Source organism: Neopelma chrysocephalum, unplaced genomic scaffold, assembly GCF_003984885.1.
Source record: "Neopelma chrysocephalum unplaced genomic scaffold, ASM398488v2 Primary Assembly neopelma1_189, whole genome shotgun sequence".
Classification (NCBI taxonomy): Eukaryota; Metazoa; Chordata; class Aves; order Passeriformes; family Pipridae; genus Neopelma; species Neopelma chrysocephalum.
The window spans coordinates 1,622,342-1,637,549 of record NW_020897851.1 but is presented as its reverse complement, the minus strand read 5'-3'; the positions used below and the strand labels follow the sequence as shown (position 1 = coordinate 1,637,549).

The 15,208-nt window shown below is 43.7% G+C and overlaps 1 protein-coding gene across 2 annotated transcripts in view; it reads left to right on the top strand.

Moving 5' to 3' along the window:
- TMCC1 (transmembrane and coiled-coil domain family 1) overlaps window positions 1-15,208 on the top strand; it is a 111,401-nt gene that overhangs the window by 15,618 nt on the left and 80,575 nt on the right. For both annotated transcript variants that reach the window (XM_027702597.1, XM_027702598.1), the window contains exon 2: window positions 1,021-1,078. The gene's annotated coding sequence lies outside the window, so the exon portion shown is untranslated. The remainder of the gene's footprint in view (window positions 1-1,020; window positions 1,079-15,208) is intronic.

The following is a 15,208-nucleotide window of genomic DNA, read 5'->3' as shown; positions in this document are numbered from 1 at the left end:
TGTTTGCTCTGTGCTGGTCCTTTACACTTGCTGCTCACGCATACTAATTACAACAGAGAAGCAGTAATTGGTTGTGAAAGGGAGCAAATTTTTGAGGAAGAGAAGAGTTGGTAAGAGATTTAGTGTTTGGCGCCAAGTGTTTGAAAATGTTTAGATTTTGAAGTCACCAATCCTCAGCTTGCAGCCAGTTCTCCTGTCCAGTTCACTGGCAATCAGCACAGAGCATATTTGGATATTCTTCCTGCCAATCCTGGTTGGTTCAGTTGTCAGGCTCCAAAGCTCCTGGTGCCTTGACACACATGATGCTTGCCCGATGGTTGGAAATCAGAGAGCACAAATAAGAAAAGGGAATGAAAACAGAATGAAAAGTTCCAGAACTGTCCCTTGTGCCTGACTGTAGAACAGCTTCCTCTCAAAATTCAGATATTTCTATAGCAGCTTTTAAAATTAAAGAATTTTATTTCTTATTGTTGCTTTCATTTGCTGTAAAAGACAGCTGTTCATTTGTATAAATTATTCTGTAAAGTGACCTCAAGCCTGGCTTTAAGGATGCAATATAAGTGTGATTTCCCTTTAAATTGTCTATGTTGATCTAACAAGGAAGAGAAACAGGCCCTTGCGGGACCACCACAGCAAGGCAGCTGCCTATACACAACACTCAAGAACAGCTCTTCTACTGGAGGAGAATCCTGGAACTGGATGCAGAGAGGAATTTTGAGCAGGAATCCGGTGTAACTAACAAAGTTAATTTCTGGTACCAGTCACATCGGCTGATCTGGTTGAAATAGATAACAGTTAGTTCAGGTATTGCTCCTTCCCCTCGGGTGTTTCTGTGTGCCTGTGAGGTTGTGTGTATATTATGCTGGGTTTTGCTAATTAACTGTTCCTGTCTTTTTTTTTTTAGTACCTTTATGTGTCTTAGTAGTTACTAAGTTACTTGATCTGCTCATTTTGTGATGGCTTATATTTGCTCACCATGTTATTCTTCCTGCAGTAAAATTAGTCATTTTATCTTTTCAGCTTCTGATTTTTAAGAGTCCTCTAGCACAGCAACAGTGAAGATCAGAGTCCTTTTATAGTAAGTACTATACCAAAGTAAAACTGAAACTGTCTATCCCAAGAGAGTTAGAATGAAGTCTAAATGTATATATATACAGCTACATATGCACCTACACCTGTCATACTTCTCTACATTCACCTGGAGGTGTATGAAATGATTGATCAAGCAAGAGGGTGGAGTAATCATGTCAGTTGTGCTGGGCATAAATGTAATATTTCAAGAGTTCTAGTATCTGTAAATCAGCATCACGACATTGAGGGCCAGATTACAGTTGATTTGTGAGCTTTGCTGCAGTATTGCAAAAGGACGTGGAAGAAAGAAGACAGTCATTTTATCCTGGCAAGAATTTCCTCCCCTGTATAAGAAAAGGCTTATAAGAAAGCTGGTCACTTGCCATTATCAGAAGGATGAAGACATCTGCAGGAATCTGTCCAATTCCAGCATGGGCCATTTATGGGAAGGTTTTAGCAAATAGTAGTGATACAGTTTACAGTTTCTAGTGCTGTCTGTTAGTCCCACTGTGTCTGCAGAGCATGTGGCAATGAGAATAGTTAGGGGTTTTTTATTTCCATCACTTGCAACCATCACTAATGACACCAGTGAAACTGGAAGCTGTTAGAATCCAAGCCTTCAGTGTACCAAAGATATGGATTAGTGGAATCAAAGGTGTGGATTGGTAGAATCAAAGATGTGGATAAGTGGCTAGAAGTCAACTGAGAAATGCTCCGGCCTGTACTTGACTAACTACAGAAGCCACCAGAGATCTAATACAGTGCTGATGTTTGCATTGTGCAGAGCACAACAGGTCAGGAAGTGCCTTCTTTGGTGGGTTAAGTGAATTACCTGGTTAATATGAGGGAAGTTCATAGAGCAGTCAGTGTAGAACTGTTTCCCTGCCCAGTCGTTGAGATGAAGATTGATGCGCAACTGAGAAAATTGGAGGGGGAGGAAGAAGATCCCCACAACCAGTTGTTCAAGAAGGATGATTTTGATATTGTACTATGAGCTGCATAACGACAAAGACCTTTATGTAATTTGCATCTTTATAACTTTCATAGTCACTGTAATAACAATAGGCTTTTCCACTGGTGCTTAATGGGTTTGTTTACAAGCAAACAGTGTGAGGTGAGGATCAGTCGGTATTCAGCTGCCATTTGGGGATGGAGATTATTATTAAAGCTGTTCCATCGGCCAAATATTAGACATCATGCTTGAGTGGACAATGAAGGCACATATGTGGTCAGTGAGGTCCCTGCTGAGACCAGGAGTAGTATTGACTTTTAGAAATGGCTTCTGTGATGTTCTTGTGGATTTCTCTTCACGTCTGTCCAGCTGGCACACACTCCATGCATACCAAGGGAAGCTGAGTGAATGAACATGTAGCGCTGGAGTAAAGTTCCTTGAGTCATTTGATACTTGCTTCTGCTGAGAAGACTGTGAGGCACAAAGCCTATATGCCTCTCAGCTCTTTTCTCACTGCCTTCCCCCTGGGTCTTTTGAGCTGAACCTGAACATGAACAAAGATGCGTTTAAAAGTAGTTAGGCAATGGTTTGCAGACACGAACTACAGCAGCTGTTGTATTTTTATAAGCACCAAGCTGGGAGGCCACATGGTTATTTGGTTGAGTCTGAGAACTGGGACAGCTGATTCTATTTCTGTCTCTCCCGTTGAATTGCTCTGTGACCGTCAGTGGCACATTAAGGCAGAAATCCAACTGTAGTTAAAATCAGAGTCAGATTTTTCATAGATGGTTACTGAAGTTAGGTAGACTGTAAATACCTGAGTTTTGTGTTCCCTGTCCACAAATAAGCAATACTGATACGATACAGTGACTTTTGATGCTTGTGATGTGCTTTGAAAGTCACAGGTCATGACGAGAGAAGTAAAAATTCTTGTTTATATTTGGGTGGGGTTTTTTAGGGAGCAAGTAGAATTTACCAAGCCCAGTTGGCCTGATGTGCGAATTTAAGTCAAGAAAATGGTAAATAGAACACTCGTGTTTGATTGGACTCCAATGAAGCTTTGTTGTGACCAATTGTGATAAGAACACAATTATACATTATATGTATATATATAATAAGTATCAGCAATTTCACAGGATTCTTTCTGCAAATATCTGATGACTTTGATAAACAGTTTTCTTTTCCAGATTTCTTTTTTTCCTTGTCTGGAGCTGCTGTCAGGTTTGAAATGTTCTATATTGGCATCTAAATGGTATGATCAAATTCTAGAATGCACTCCAGGAATGGCTGGTGATGGTCTTCATAGCCTTGAATGTAGAGACAGCTGTAATGCATCAGTGATTTTCAACTTTGGTATAAGAGAGTGCAGGGATTGGAATGACTTCAAAGGGATTAGAAAAGCACAGTAGTAAAAGCAATCCTTTTGTTAAATTTTCTCTATGATGATCTATAGGTCAGCTAGAAAATGCTTACAAATCTAGAAACTGCAAAAAAAGTAAAGCAACTAGAAAGAGTAAAAAAATCCTCCTGGGAGTCACTTTCAGACCTGTATTTCCATGGCAGATTCAGAGACCATCATGCAAGATGAGGAGTTAGAACTTTCATAACATTACATTTCTATAGCTATTATTCAAAAATATGACCCAATATTTTGACATTTGAAATAGCTTATCAAGGCAAAGAAGCTGACAGACTGTTTTTAAAATACTTTCTGGAAGATCTCAGCAGTAATCTGTGATTATTTCTGAGCTTCCACTGCTCATGTTGAGTAAGTGAAGCTTGGGTCTTATTGTATGGACAAATTATGAAAATGCCAAGGATTGCCTGATAAGCAGGTGGTGCCATTGATCACTAACTGTACTTAATGAACACAGTGCCATTGTCATTTGAATAACAAATTATCTCTAAGACAACATCAGGGTAAATCTGATTGACCTTTTACAACTACTTATGCTTTTATTGGAAAACAGTAACTCCATCTTCATTAGAATCACTTCCAGTTCTGCATGGGGCCAGGTATAGAGCAAAGTAGTTGCATGGGAAGGAGGAAGGCATGTAGCAGTTTTCTTTACTTGATGGTACATGGTGTTGGTCATCACAGCCTGTAATGGGGAACTGGAAATCACTGCTAAATGGATGCTAAGTTAAGGATACCTACACCTGTGAGCGTGTTATGTAGTTCATCTGAAACTGAGCTATATTAAGTGTTTCGCACCTCTGGCTTGCTTCTGTCAGTGAAGGTCCAGCTGCTCTTTAGCATGGTGCAGTGAAAAGAATCAGCCCAGCGTACTGCCCTGTCCTTAGTTCTGAATGCTTTTGTCACCTCTCTGACAGACAGGATCTATCTAAGCATGAGATCTTCACAGAAGTCTGCAAAATGAAAAGTTCTCTGCATCCCTTATCGTTTCTGCCTACAAGTACATCACCCCATGTTCAGGGGCTGTCAGGTCTTCCAATAGTAAAAAGGTTGCTTAAGGCTTTTGGGTCAAGACTGGTGTGAGACCTTGTGTAAATTTAAGAACAGAGATAATCTTGCAGAGAGCTGCTTAAAGGTGTTTACATTTGGCATTTCTGTTTCCTGTCTGCAGTGTGAGATGAGTGCCTAACTTAGAAAAAAAATGTGGGCAGGAGTCACAAAAAATGTGGAATTCTCCACTTAAAGGGCTAAAACCCCCGTGTTGATGACAGGCAATGTGAATTTTGCCCTCTGGAAGCAAAATGTAGCATGTATCTTGTGGGGGCTAGAACCTGTCCATGGCTGATACTCCAAGAGTAGACTTTACCTTAGTGTTAAATAGGGCATTTCATGCAGCATAGGTGTAAAATGGCATCAAGTCCCGAGATCAGTCTTGCAGGAGGCACTTTCTGACACGCAGGCTGCCTGGGACCCTGTACAGCAGTGGTTGCAGAGGAGCTATGAACTGTTTGTAAAGAGTCCTTTTTCTGGCATGGATAAAGAAGCCAGTTTTCCCAGTCAAGCCAGGTGCAATGTGCTCATTTTGTAGCAGACTTAAATTGCAAGGTTATTGAGTCCTTTTAGCCTTGGGTAGCTGCAGACCACTTAGTTACAAGGTCAGTGGTCTACAGTAGTAAAGAGTTTGGGGACCTCATGAGGTAAAACAGCATCTGATTACACAATAAATCATGGTTTATTTGGACTTCTGCTTCAGAATCTAGACTACATGGTGTTATTGTTTGGACCTTCCTACTATAATAATTTAGCAGTCTGCAGGACTACAAATTTTGTTACCACTGAATTCCGCTGTTCGGAGTTTTCAGCTGGCAAATTGACAACACAAAAAATCAAAACCAATGTAATGACCATGAATTTACACTTAAGTGATGAAATTTTCAGAGGGTTATCCTTCCCATTTAGACACAAAGGAAGTAGCCAGATTTGTTCAAGTAGTTGTTGTCTTGGGCACTTTGGTCTTTTGAAGATCTGACAACACATGTAATAGTGGCAGCCTCTAGGTATCAGATACCATCCTCCCTGGGTATGAGAGCAGAAGCAGAGCCCTACTATAGCATGTGAATCAACTTTAGCCCTTGAAATTATATCACAGAATAAGTCTGTGATTTTAGCAGAATTTAGGTGCTGTCTCCTGGAAACCCAAGTGAAAAGATGAAGTTAAATGAGTGATATCGTGTCATCTTATTTGTTATCGCCAGAGGTTGCTAAAGGTCTTTGGTTATTTAATGTTTATCTGCTTCAGAAAACATATTGATGTCCTTGATCACATCCATTCTTCAAAGACAGTGAGATAAACAAATGTCTCATGAAGTGACTGCCCATTATTTTTGCTGTGATATTTGGGGGTGGGGGAGGGATCAAATGAAGTTGGTATTTAGTCTCAAAAGAAGGTTTCTTTATAGTGATGCTAAAAAAAATAACTGTTTTATGAAGCTTAGAAGACCTTGGAAGAAGTTTCCTCTCAAAAAACTGTCTTTTAAGTGCTACAGCAGTTGGTAAATCCTCTGTTTTAAATTGGCACCAGCAATGTTTTGTAGCCCAGCAGAATCAAATTTCGTCCTGTCAAATCTGCCTTGATTTCAGGTTCAAGGCTGAATTGCGGGTGAAGTTGAGGCAATAATTTCAATGCAGTTACATTGTGGATGAATTTGCTTTTTAAAAAAATTTAAGATAAAAGTTAAGTAGCATGAGGCTAGAAGTATAGGATGGGGTTTTGTTTGTTTGTTTTCTTGCCTAGGAAATAGTCTATTAATTGTTTCTGGTCCAGTCTGGAGTAAATTTTGTATCTGGTAGGCAACTGCAACTCCTCTGTTCGTCGGTGTTGCTTCCCAGGATTTGGGCTGTGGTGGCTCTAGCAGGTGACAGAGCTAGGGAGGTACTGGTGTTGAGGAATCCACTGGGTGCAGGTGGCTCGAGGGGCAGCTGCAGTGAAGCTGCAGGTTGAACTTTGGGGGTGAGAGCCCCAGGCAAGAGGCTGTGAACTGCCAACCTTCTGCATAGCAAAGAACCAGAGTCCTGTGGCATAACCAGGTGAGGGACATTCAGACATGGCAGGAGCCAGTGACCCCCAGACTTTGGGCACAAGCAGGAGAGGGACACTTGGGGACATGGCAGGAGCCACTAACCCACATTTTCCCCTGTTTAGACTGGGAGGGTGTAAAAGCCCAAGGGTTCCTTTGTCCAGGGTCCCTCCTCAGAGGCACCAAGCTCCAGCTGTTACTTTGTTAGTTATTGCACCTAGGATCAGGGCATCTGACTCTGTGCTACAGGAAACCTGAGGTGGAGCTGGTGAGGAATCCCAGTGTGACTGTGAGTGTGAGGGGAGCAGCTGTGCAGGGCCTGGGTGCCAGCTCAGGGGGTGCCAGCACAACTGCCAGAGGGGCTCCTGGAGGACTGGACAGGGAAGTTTCCTTAACACGGCTCAGAGGGTTGTACCTGCCAGTGCTGCTGTGCTGTTCAGAGCCCAGTGAAGCAAAGGGGAGCTATAGCTATTCTATAATCTTTAATATTAATAAATTAGTATTGTCCTTGTGTTATTGAATTTTCAGCATCCCAACGATGCTGGAAGTTTTCCAACCAGATGTGCTTTCTCCAGGGTCCTTGAAGCTACTTCGAAGTACAACTTCATTGCAATTCATTGGCAATTTTCCTGGTTCTCAGGAGTGTAAGAGTTTAGGCTTGACTTGTTCAAACTCATATTTTTCTTATTCTAGTAATGTTGGCACAAACCCTGTAGCCTGTCTACCAACAGGGACAGAGCACAAATAACACACAGTTTGTGTTTTTAAAGAGACTCATATATCCAACTAGGGAAAAACAATCAATGACCATTTAGATGTTTCTGACTGAACAAGATGTCTTTAAATTAAGTCTCGCGTCTCAGACTGGAAAACAAGAACACTCTGACTTCCTAATTTAGCCACTAAAGAACAGAGAAAGAAGTTTGATTGAGTTATTTGGTCAGGTGACATATATACTTCCACCTGGGTTCTTTGGCAGGGGAGCATTTTTCCTCCAGGCATCTGTCACAGTGAACAAATTGCCTTTAGGGGAGCAGAAAGACTGGGGAAAAAACTAAAATACTCAATTGGTGACTTTGTAACTAAGCAGCAGTTCATGATAGTTCTCAGATTTTTTTCTTGGTTCAAGAAACTCACTAATTTTAGAACTAATTGTTGGTGCAAGGAACAGAGCACAGTCACACAGCTGGAGGCATAGAGGGTAGAATAGGGGCAGCTGGTTTTAGACCAGCATAATCTGTGTTACTGTTAACCATAATCAGATCTAATTGCACGTAACCACTGAAAGGACAGTCTCATTCTTTCTTCCTATCCATACCACTCCATATTCTTGCTTGAATAAATTGTAGGGACTGCTCAACCCCAGTTGATTTAATTTAGCATACTGATCAGATGGATCAAGAAAGAAGGGTCAGAACTGGGCACAGGGCTAGGCGTTCCCAGGACACAGACTGAAATGCTACTCTGCTTTCATCCTCATGTAGTAAGACCTGCTCACTGCAAGTAATTCTAGGGTTGCAAGAAATTGGGCTGTTGATCTCTGCTTATTTTGTCAAGGGTGGGTGCTGTGTTTACCTGCTTATTTAGAAAAGAACTGGATAAGCCACATGTACTAGTATTAGGAATTAAAAGCCTCTTGGACCTGCTACTCATTTGAGCCACAAAAGGGGAGCTGCCTAGTTGCTCTCATAAATATCAAAAAGTTAGATCTTGTATGGAAATAAGAGCCAGAGTGATTAAGAACTGATTTACAAAGCAAGCAAGGATTACAAACTTGTTTGTTTTCTCACACCTGCTCTCCACTTCAGCAGTACAATAAAGCAAGACGTAGCTAATGCACCTTCCCCCTAATTGGATAATGTACTCAAGGGAATATGAGGCTTTGAAGATCACACCACCATTTGCCCAATTATACCTAATAACAACACATTGTTCCTGCAAAATGTGTCTATTCCTTGGTAGGTTACATTTCCTTTCAGCCTTCTACCTATTGATCCACTGGTACCTCATGTAGAACAAACTTTTTTGTTGGCAAGTCATGTTTATGAGACTAAAAAAATCATTTATGTCACCTTCTTAACATCTCACCAAGTCAGTGAGAGGAAAAGCTTCTTATATGGAGCATGACAAATTTTTGCAATCTTTGTAAAACAAAGCAATAAACAAAATGTCTGTATGGTTTGGACTATACAGATCATTCATGTTCTGTGTTCACTATTTCTTTGTGTGCTTTCTGCTTTTATTTCATAAAGCATCTTCAACTATGTGAAGAAGGTGTCTGCACTACATAGCACTTAGAGTAAATGATTGTTTAATCTTGAACTCCAAGTAGGTATATACTCCATTACAGAAAATGAGATGTTTGCTAAGCAAAGCTGCAGCATCATGAAACTCGAGGCATATTTACTTCACTGTTTTTAGTAGGAGTAGAAGGACTTGAAGAAAGCTGGTGAAATGATATATCCCTAATTAAAACATTTTTATGTCTGTCTTCTGTGAACATTCATGACTATGAGTACAGGCTAAGTAAGGGCAGGTTGGATTCTGGTTGCTCTCAGAAATTATCTCCTGAGTTACTCTTACTAGTTGTAAACTGCAACAAAAGAAATAGTTTTTTACAAATGCGGAACCATTTTATAACTTCACAATTGTCATAGTAGCTCACTACCATGATTCAGCACTTTCTAGTGGGATTAACCTCAAGCCACTGCTGTGGATTCCAGAACCTTGCATAAGTGAAAAAAACCATCCTTGCCATTTTCAAAAGTAATCCTGATTTTTGCCCTGCCCTAACTGCAGTGTAGTTCCATGGCCGAGGAAATAGTTTCAGTATTGGCCAGCACGCTAATTCTGTTTTCATTATGTTCCCCCCAGAACCTGCTATGGAATATGAGCATTCCTGTTGCCCCTCCTGTTCCTTGTCCCAGCTCTTCCCATGGGATAGTTGGAGCTGGTTCTAAACTTGGGTGATTTTATCAGGTCTCTTCAATTAGATGAACTTCAAGACTGAACATCACACCCAGCCAGTACATCTTAATAAGTCAAGCTCATTGCTTGAATCCATTTTGTTTCCTCCACAGCCTTTATTTTCTGCATGCATCCTCAGAAGGATGGCAAACCTGGAAGGCTTTACTTACCTGAAAACATGGGTTTTTTCTTCCACTGTATGAGAACTGGGAGTTCAGCACTCAGTGTCACAAAGAGAGAAACTCATTATGCCGCCAAATCATTCCTCCCAAGCTGTCTGTCTGCATATTGATCCCTTGATCTTAAGTAAACCCTGTAGTTAATCATAATTACTCTGGAACATCTCATTCCAGTGACTGGATCAATGTCTTTAATGGCCTCCTGCTGTGTGTACCTGTCATGCCTGGCCACCTCTGTGTCACCTGCTGTTGGAGTCCAGTGCAATAACCTGCTGTGGTGGTGAGAATGCTGTCAGCCCCTTCCCACTCACTTGGGGCTCAGCTAGGACACAGCATGAGGCCTCAGATGCAGGGCATTTGTAATGAATGTCCCTGTGAACTCCACACTGTTCCTAACACCGAGGCTGGGCCATTTCCCCCCACGTCTCAGCCAGTCAGGCCTAATGGCTGTGGGATGCTTGTCATGAACCTGCTCTGGGCAGAAATACAGATAAACATATCCAAGTTTCCCTTTTCGTCCAGAGGCTCAGAGTAAAGCAGAGAATAATGAGTCCAGGGGCTCACTGAAGGACAGAGGAGCAGGAGGTGAGCCGGGCAGGGGCCTCCCAGTGCAGCACCTGAGTGGACACCTGTGTGCAGGGAACAGGACAGGGCTGAGGGTGGCAGCCAGGGCCAACCAGAGCATCAGGGCAGCTGCTGTTGATAAGGTCCAGCCAGAACATTCAGTCCACGGGTCAGGGTCAGGTCTAGTGACAGTAACCAGGGTTGCACAGTCAGTGGATTGCCAGGCGGGTCTGTCTGCCGAGGCAGGTGATGTGGCCTTGGTAGACCTGGCCACAGCCTCTGGGCCTCTCTTCTTTGTCCTGCTCAGGTGCTGGGGGAGGCCTGGACCTTGGAGGCCTCTGACACCTGTGCTATGGTGTTCAGCTCCTGGCTCTTCATCCTTTAGTGAGCAGCCAGCCCTTGCTGTGCCCTGGCAGTGACTGAGGAAAGCTTTTACTCTTTTTACCCTTTTCCCTCCTTCTCCCGTTGTAAAACATGCAGCTTAGGGATGAGATCTGAGCAGTCAGACAATTTTAAAGCAGCAGTTGCAAACCAGAATGGTGCTCTGTTGCCTGAGTTAGACATGTGCTAATCTTAAATTATTTCTAAATCTTTCTGATAGACAAGGCCAGTTGCATGTTTGTTATGCACAAAGCTTAGTCATTCAAAAACTGTCAAACAAGGCTATGGGTTTTCTGTGGGACTTCTTAGGTTTCTCAGGGGTGTGGTTTCTTCTTTCTATACTATTTTGATGATACAAATCCCATCTTGTTTAGATGTGATTATAGAGAAGCCAACTATATTTGCTATAAATTTCTGTAAGACCTAGTATAACTAGATCTAGTATAACTTAGGAAAACTTGTAAGTGCTGATGCTTCCCAACTACTTCAATGGTTTTAGCACACTTACACACCTAGAAAGTAAGAAATATTTGGATATGCCTTAGAAGTGTAAACACATAAGTCTGTAATGGTAGTGCAGAAAAAGCTTTGTAGAAAGTATAAATAAAATTTAAAAATGCATCCGGCCTCGTACTCTCTTAGTCCTCTTCACCTGAAAGCAAAGCGGCATTCTTAGATAGCTTGGAGCCTGAAAGAAATAGGCTATAATAGAATTTTGTTCCCAGGGAAGGGTGTCAGCTGGGAATTTGTCCTCTTAGCTGTATTATAAATGAGCTGTCTTCGTATGGTAGTAAAGTACCTCTAATGAACACAGGGCAAAAATTTTAAGGTATGCTTTAAAACAATTGCAAGTGGATCTGTAGTACATTACTTACCTGAAAGTCAAGAACTGAGTTTGGCCCAACACGTTGTTCCCATACTCTGTTCTTATGATGTTATTTTACTCCAAGCTTAATTCCACACAGATAATGAATTGGAGTGCCTCAAAGGTAGTTTTAGGTTAATGCTTCAACTACATAGTATTGCACAGCCTTTGTGCAGCAGTCTGAATAGAAGCCAGTTAAGTGCTGTAAAACTTGGTGCATCCCTAGATGCTGTAAACTGATCAAGGTTAAAAGTGGGGTGGACAGCTTTTCAAAAGAGCTTCTGAGCACTTCTTTATTTAGCGTAGAAATGGAACTGTCACAGCCCTTTTTATGCTACTGGAACAACCACTTGTACTTCCCTGAAGCCTTTATATGAGGATCTTGTCTTTTACAAAAGCAAATTTTGTTATTGCTAGTTAGAAATACAGAAAGCTGAGTTACAGCAAGGTACCGTGACCTCATTCCTATCTGTAGAATGCAATTTTAATTCTGGATTTAAATATTCCAAATTCAGGTGTTGCCATCCAGATCAGAAGTTGATAACCTGAATTCATCACGAAATCCATCATTAGTTGCTCACCTCAGGCTGTCTCTTGATTCCCCAATACTGTGCACTTCAGGACACACAGTGTCCTGTGTCCATAACGCAGCTCTCAAGCTAGTCTTACTCCCTTGTTCTCTCTTATACAGACAGCTAAAACGGAAGACAGGGAAAAAAAGTGGAAAACAAGGACTTCCTGCATTTTTGCATTTCTTTTTTTCCCAGCCCGATTTGTCCTTCTAGACGTACTGAATATTCAGCTCACACAGTAGAGCCAAAGCCAAGCCTACCCCCAGCAGTCTCTTGAAAACGGAGAGAACGTGCTCGGTACAAGTCTGTCCTTCACAGTCTGTTCCCTGAGCCAGCTCATGTGGCCTGAATAACCCAAAGGCCTGCAGTTTCCACATTTTAGCTGTATCTCAGCATTTTAGTGGATAAAATGTTCTTGGGTATTTCAACTGAAGTTTGCAAAGAGTTTTGTAGGGTATATTAACATTTGATTAATTGTCACCAGTCATGGTGTAGTCGAGTACTGCATTAGAGAGGCAGTATGAACTCCAGGAACAGCAGCAGGAGCAGTGCCTGCCCACTCCTTTCCCTGAGAGGGGGACACCGCTTGGTTACCCAGTCTGAGACACGTGCTATGTTTTATTCCACGTGCAGATCCAGCCTACATGGGGCCCTGAAACCTCTGCTATGATGCAGCTGTACTGTGTGCCCCACTTCTACAACAGAGAGACCTGCTCCCAAAGGTTTCAGTAGTTCCCCACCTTCTCAGTTCAGGCATTCTTCCCATTTTGTACTACAGAAGGATTAAACCATTTCTCTCTTGATTCTCAGACAGGGGTTCAACAAAGTTTGAATTAAAAATGCAAAACCAAGTAGAAGTGCAGTAGCAGTATGAAATAAAACTGTTAGAAGTGTCCAGAATGGTTATAGATCAGATAATAGCCTGTTTTTTTAGAGAAAATAATACTTGTATCTAATTGAAGTCCAGGGTACAGGTCTGTATTATGCAGTAAAAGGCCAATATGCAATTCTAGCCCACACACTGGCTGTGAAACAGGTGTTTCAGCCCTAACGTGAGCGTGTGCTGTCCCTAGATGCTGTCAGTATGTGCAGTCTGACTGTGTGTGTGTGCCTGTAGGACCCACTGCCTGCATGGCCGGTGCCGCTCATTCCCAGCTTGGTCCCAGCTGGGTCCCAGTCCCCACTCAGTCCTGGTGCCAGGCCCATCTCACTCCCCGCTTGGTCCGTGCTCAGTCCCGGTCCCAGTGCTGGTTCCCGCTCCGTGCTGGTGCCAGTCCCCGCTTGGGGCCGGTCCCAGTCCTGGTGCCAGTCCTGGTGCAGGTCCCAGTCCCCGCTCTGTGCCGGTCCCGGTGCCAGTCCCGGTGCCGGTCCTGGTCCCAGTGGCAGTGCCAGTCCTGGTCCCAGTGGCAGTGCCAGTCCCAGTCCTGGTCCCAGTGCTGGTCCCAGTCTCAGTCCCAGTCCTGGTCCCGGTCCCAGTGCCGGTTCCGGTCCCAGTGCCGGTCCCGTTGCCGGTCCCTCTCCCCCCCCGCCCTCAGGGCCGGCTCACCCCCCAGCGGTCCCAGCTCCGCTGCCCGGGCCGGGACGCTGGCGCCCCCTGCTGGCCATGGGCCGGTGAGCGCTGCTGTGCACGGAGCCCAGGCTGCCCGCGGCTCGGCGCGGTGCGGGCCCGGGCACGGGCCAGGGAGGTGAGACCGAGGGAGCCCAGGGGCTATGAGGAGCTGGCACTGCTGGGTAAAAGGAGATTGCACTTAGTCGGTTTACGCTCGCACTCCTTACAGCCGCTGTGCCTCGGCAAGGGGAAAAGGGTTTCGCTCTAGTGCTCTGCAGAGTGCTGGGAATCCGCGGCAGTCGGGTCACAGAACAAGGACACCTGCAGGTGTACACAGCAAGGTGTTGTGCGGATCAGCTGTGGGGCCCAGGTGTGTTCCCTGCTGATGCTGAGCATTTTGCTGGCCTGGGCCCCTGCCCTCTGAGCCTCAGGCTCCCTATACTTGGAGACTTCAGAAAGGTGTTTTTAATATAGCACCTCCATCTGCAGTGGGGGTTGATCATATTTATCTAGCTCAAGAGCAGTGATATGAGGCTGACTTGCTTAGAAATGCCACACGAAAAAGACTAAAATTGTTTTTAATATTTGCATACCAGTGAGGGTTAAAAGATAGGCCAAAGCAGCTGCCATTGTTCTCAGTGTTCTTGAGCAGGTTTAATGTTCTGCTTTAATTCTTATTTTCAACGAATGTATACAGTTTGTTCCTGCTCTTGGGCAACTGCTAGTATGACTAGAATTTGTCAGAGAGCAATAACTTATTTAACCTGAACAGCTTTAAAATTATTCTGCTGTCTTTCAGTATGCATTACTTCATTGCATATCTGCTGTAGCACTAATGCATGATAGGCATGTGATTATGAGAGACAACAGAGTGAGAGCACATCTTCTAGAACTTTAGATCTCAGTCCATAAGGATGGCAAAGTGTTCATGCTCATGCTTCAGTAGAGGGTTACAGCAAATTCTATGTTTCTGCAATCAAACTTCATAGAACCACAAAATTATTTGGGTTGGAAGGGACCTGAAATATTATCCAGTCCCACCCCCTGCCATGGAGAGGGACACCTTCCACTAGCCCAGGTTGCTCCAAGCCCTGTCCAGCCTGGCCTTGGACACTTCCAGGGATGGGACAGCCACAGCTTCTCTGGGCAACCTGTGCCAGGGCCTCCCCACCCTCACAATAAGAAATTTCTTTTGTCCTTACTAGAAAAATATTGAATTCTCCCCACACAAAATTCTATGTTAGTCACCTCTGTGTGAGCAGGGCGGCCCTTCAGGGGACAGATCGAAGTATGGAGCTTCCAGGCTGCACCTAAGGACGTGTGGCCAGCATTTACATCCAGTCCCACTGACTGGTGACTGCATATGAGAAGAGAAGCTCTGGCACTGAGCTGGTGTTAGACACCAGATTAGTTATTATTGGGTCAGAACCAACTGAGGGGGGGAAGGAAGGGATGGGTCTAACCTCACAGAGGTGGGGTGGTGTCATATCCCTTATGGCAGCCTCTGGAGCCCACATGGGGAAGCCCCAGAGTAGCTGTCAGTCACAGCCTGGGAAAACTATAACAGCACACCTCCTGGAGCCCCTCACCCAGCTCAGATTGGCAGGGACAGTG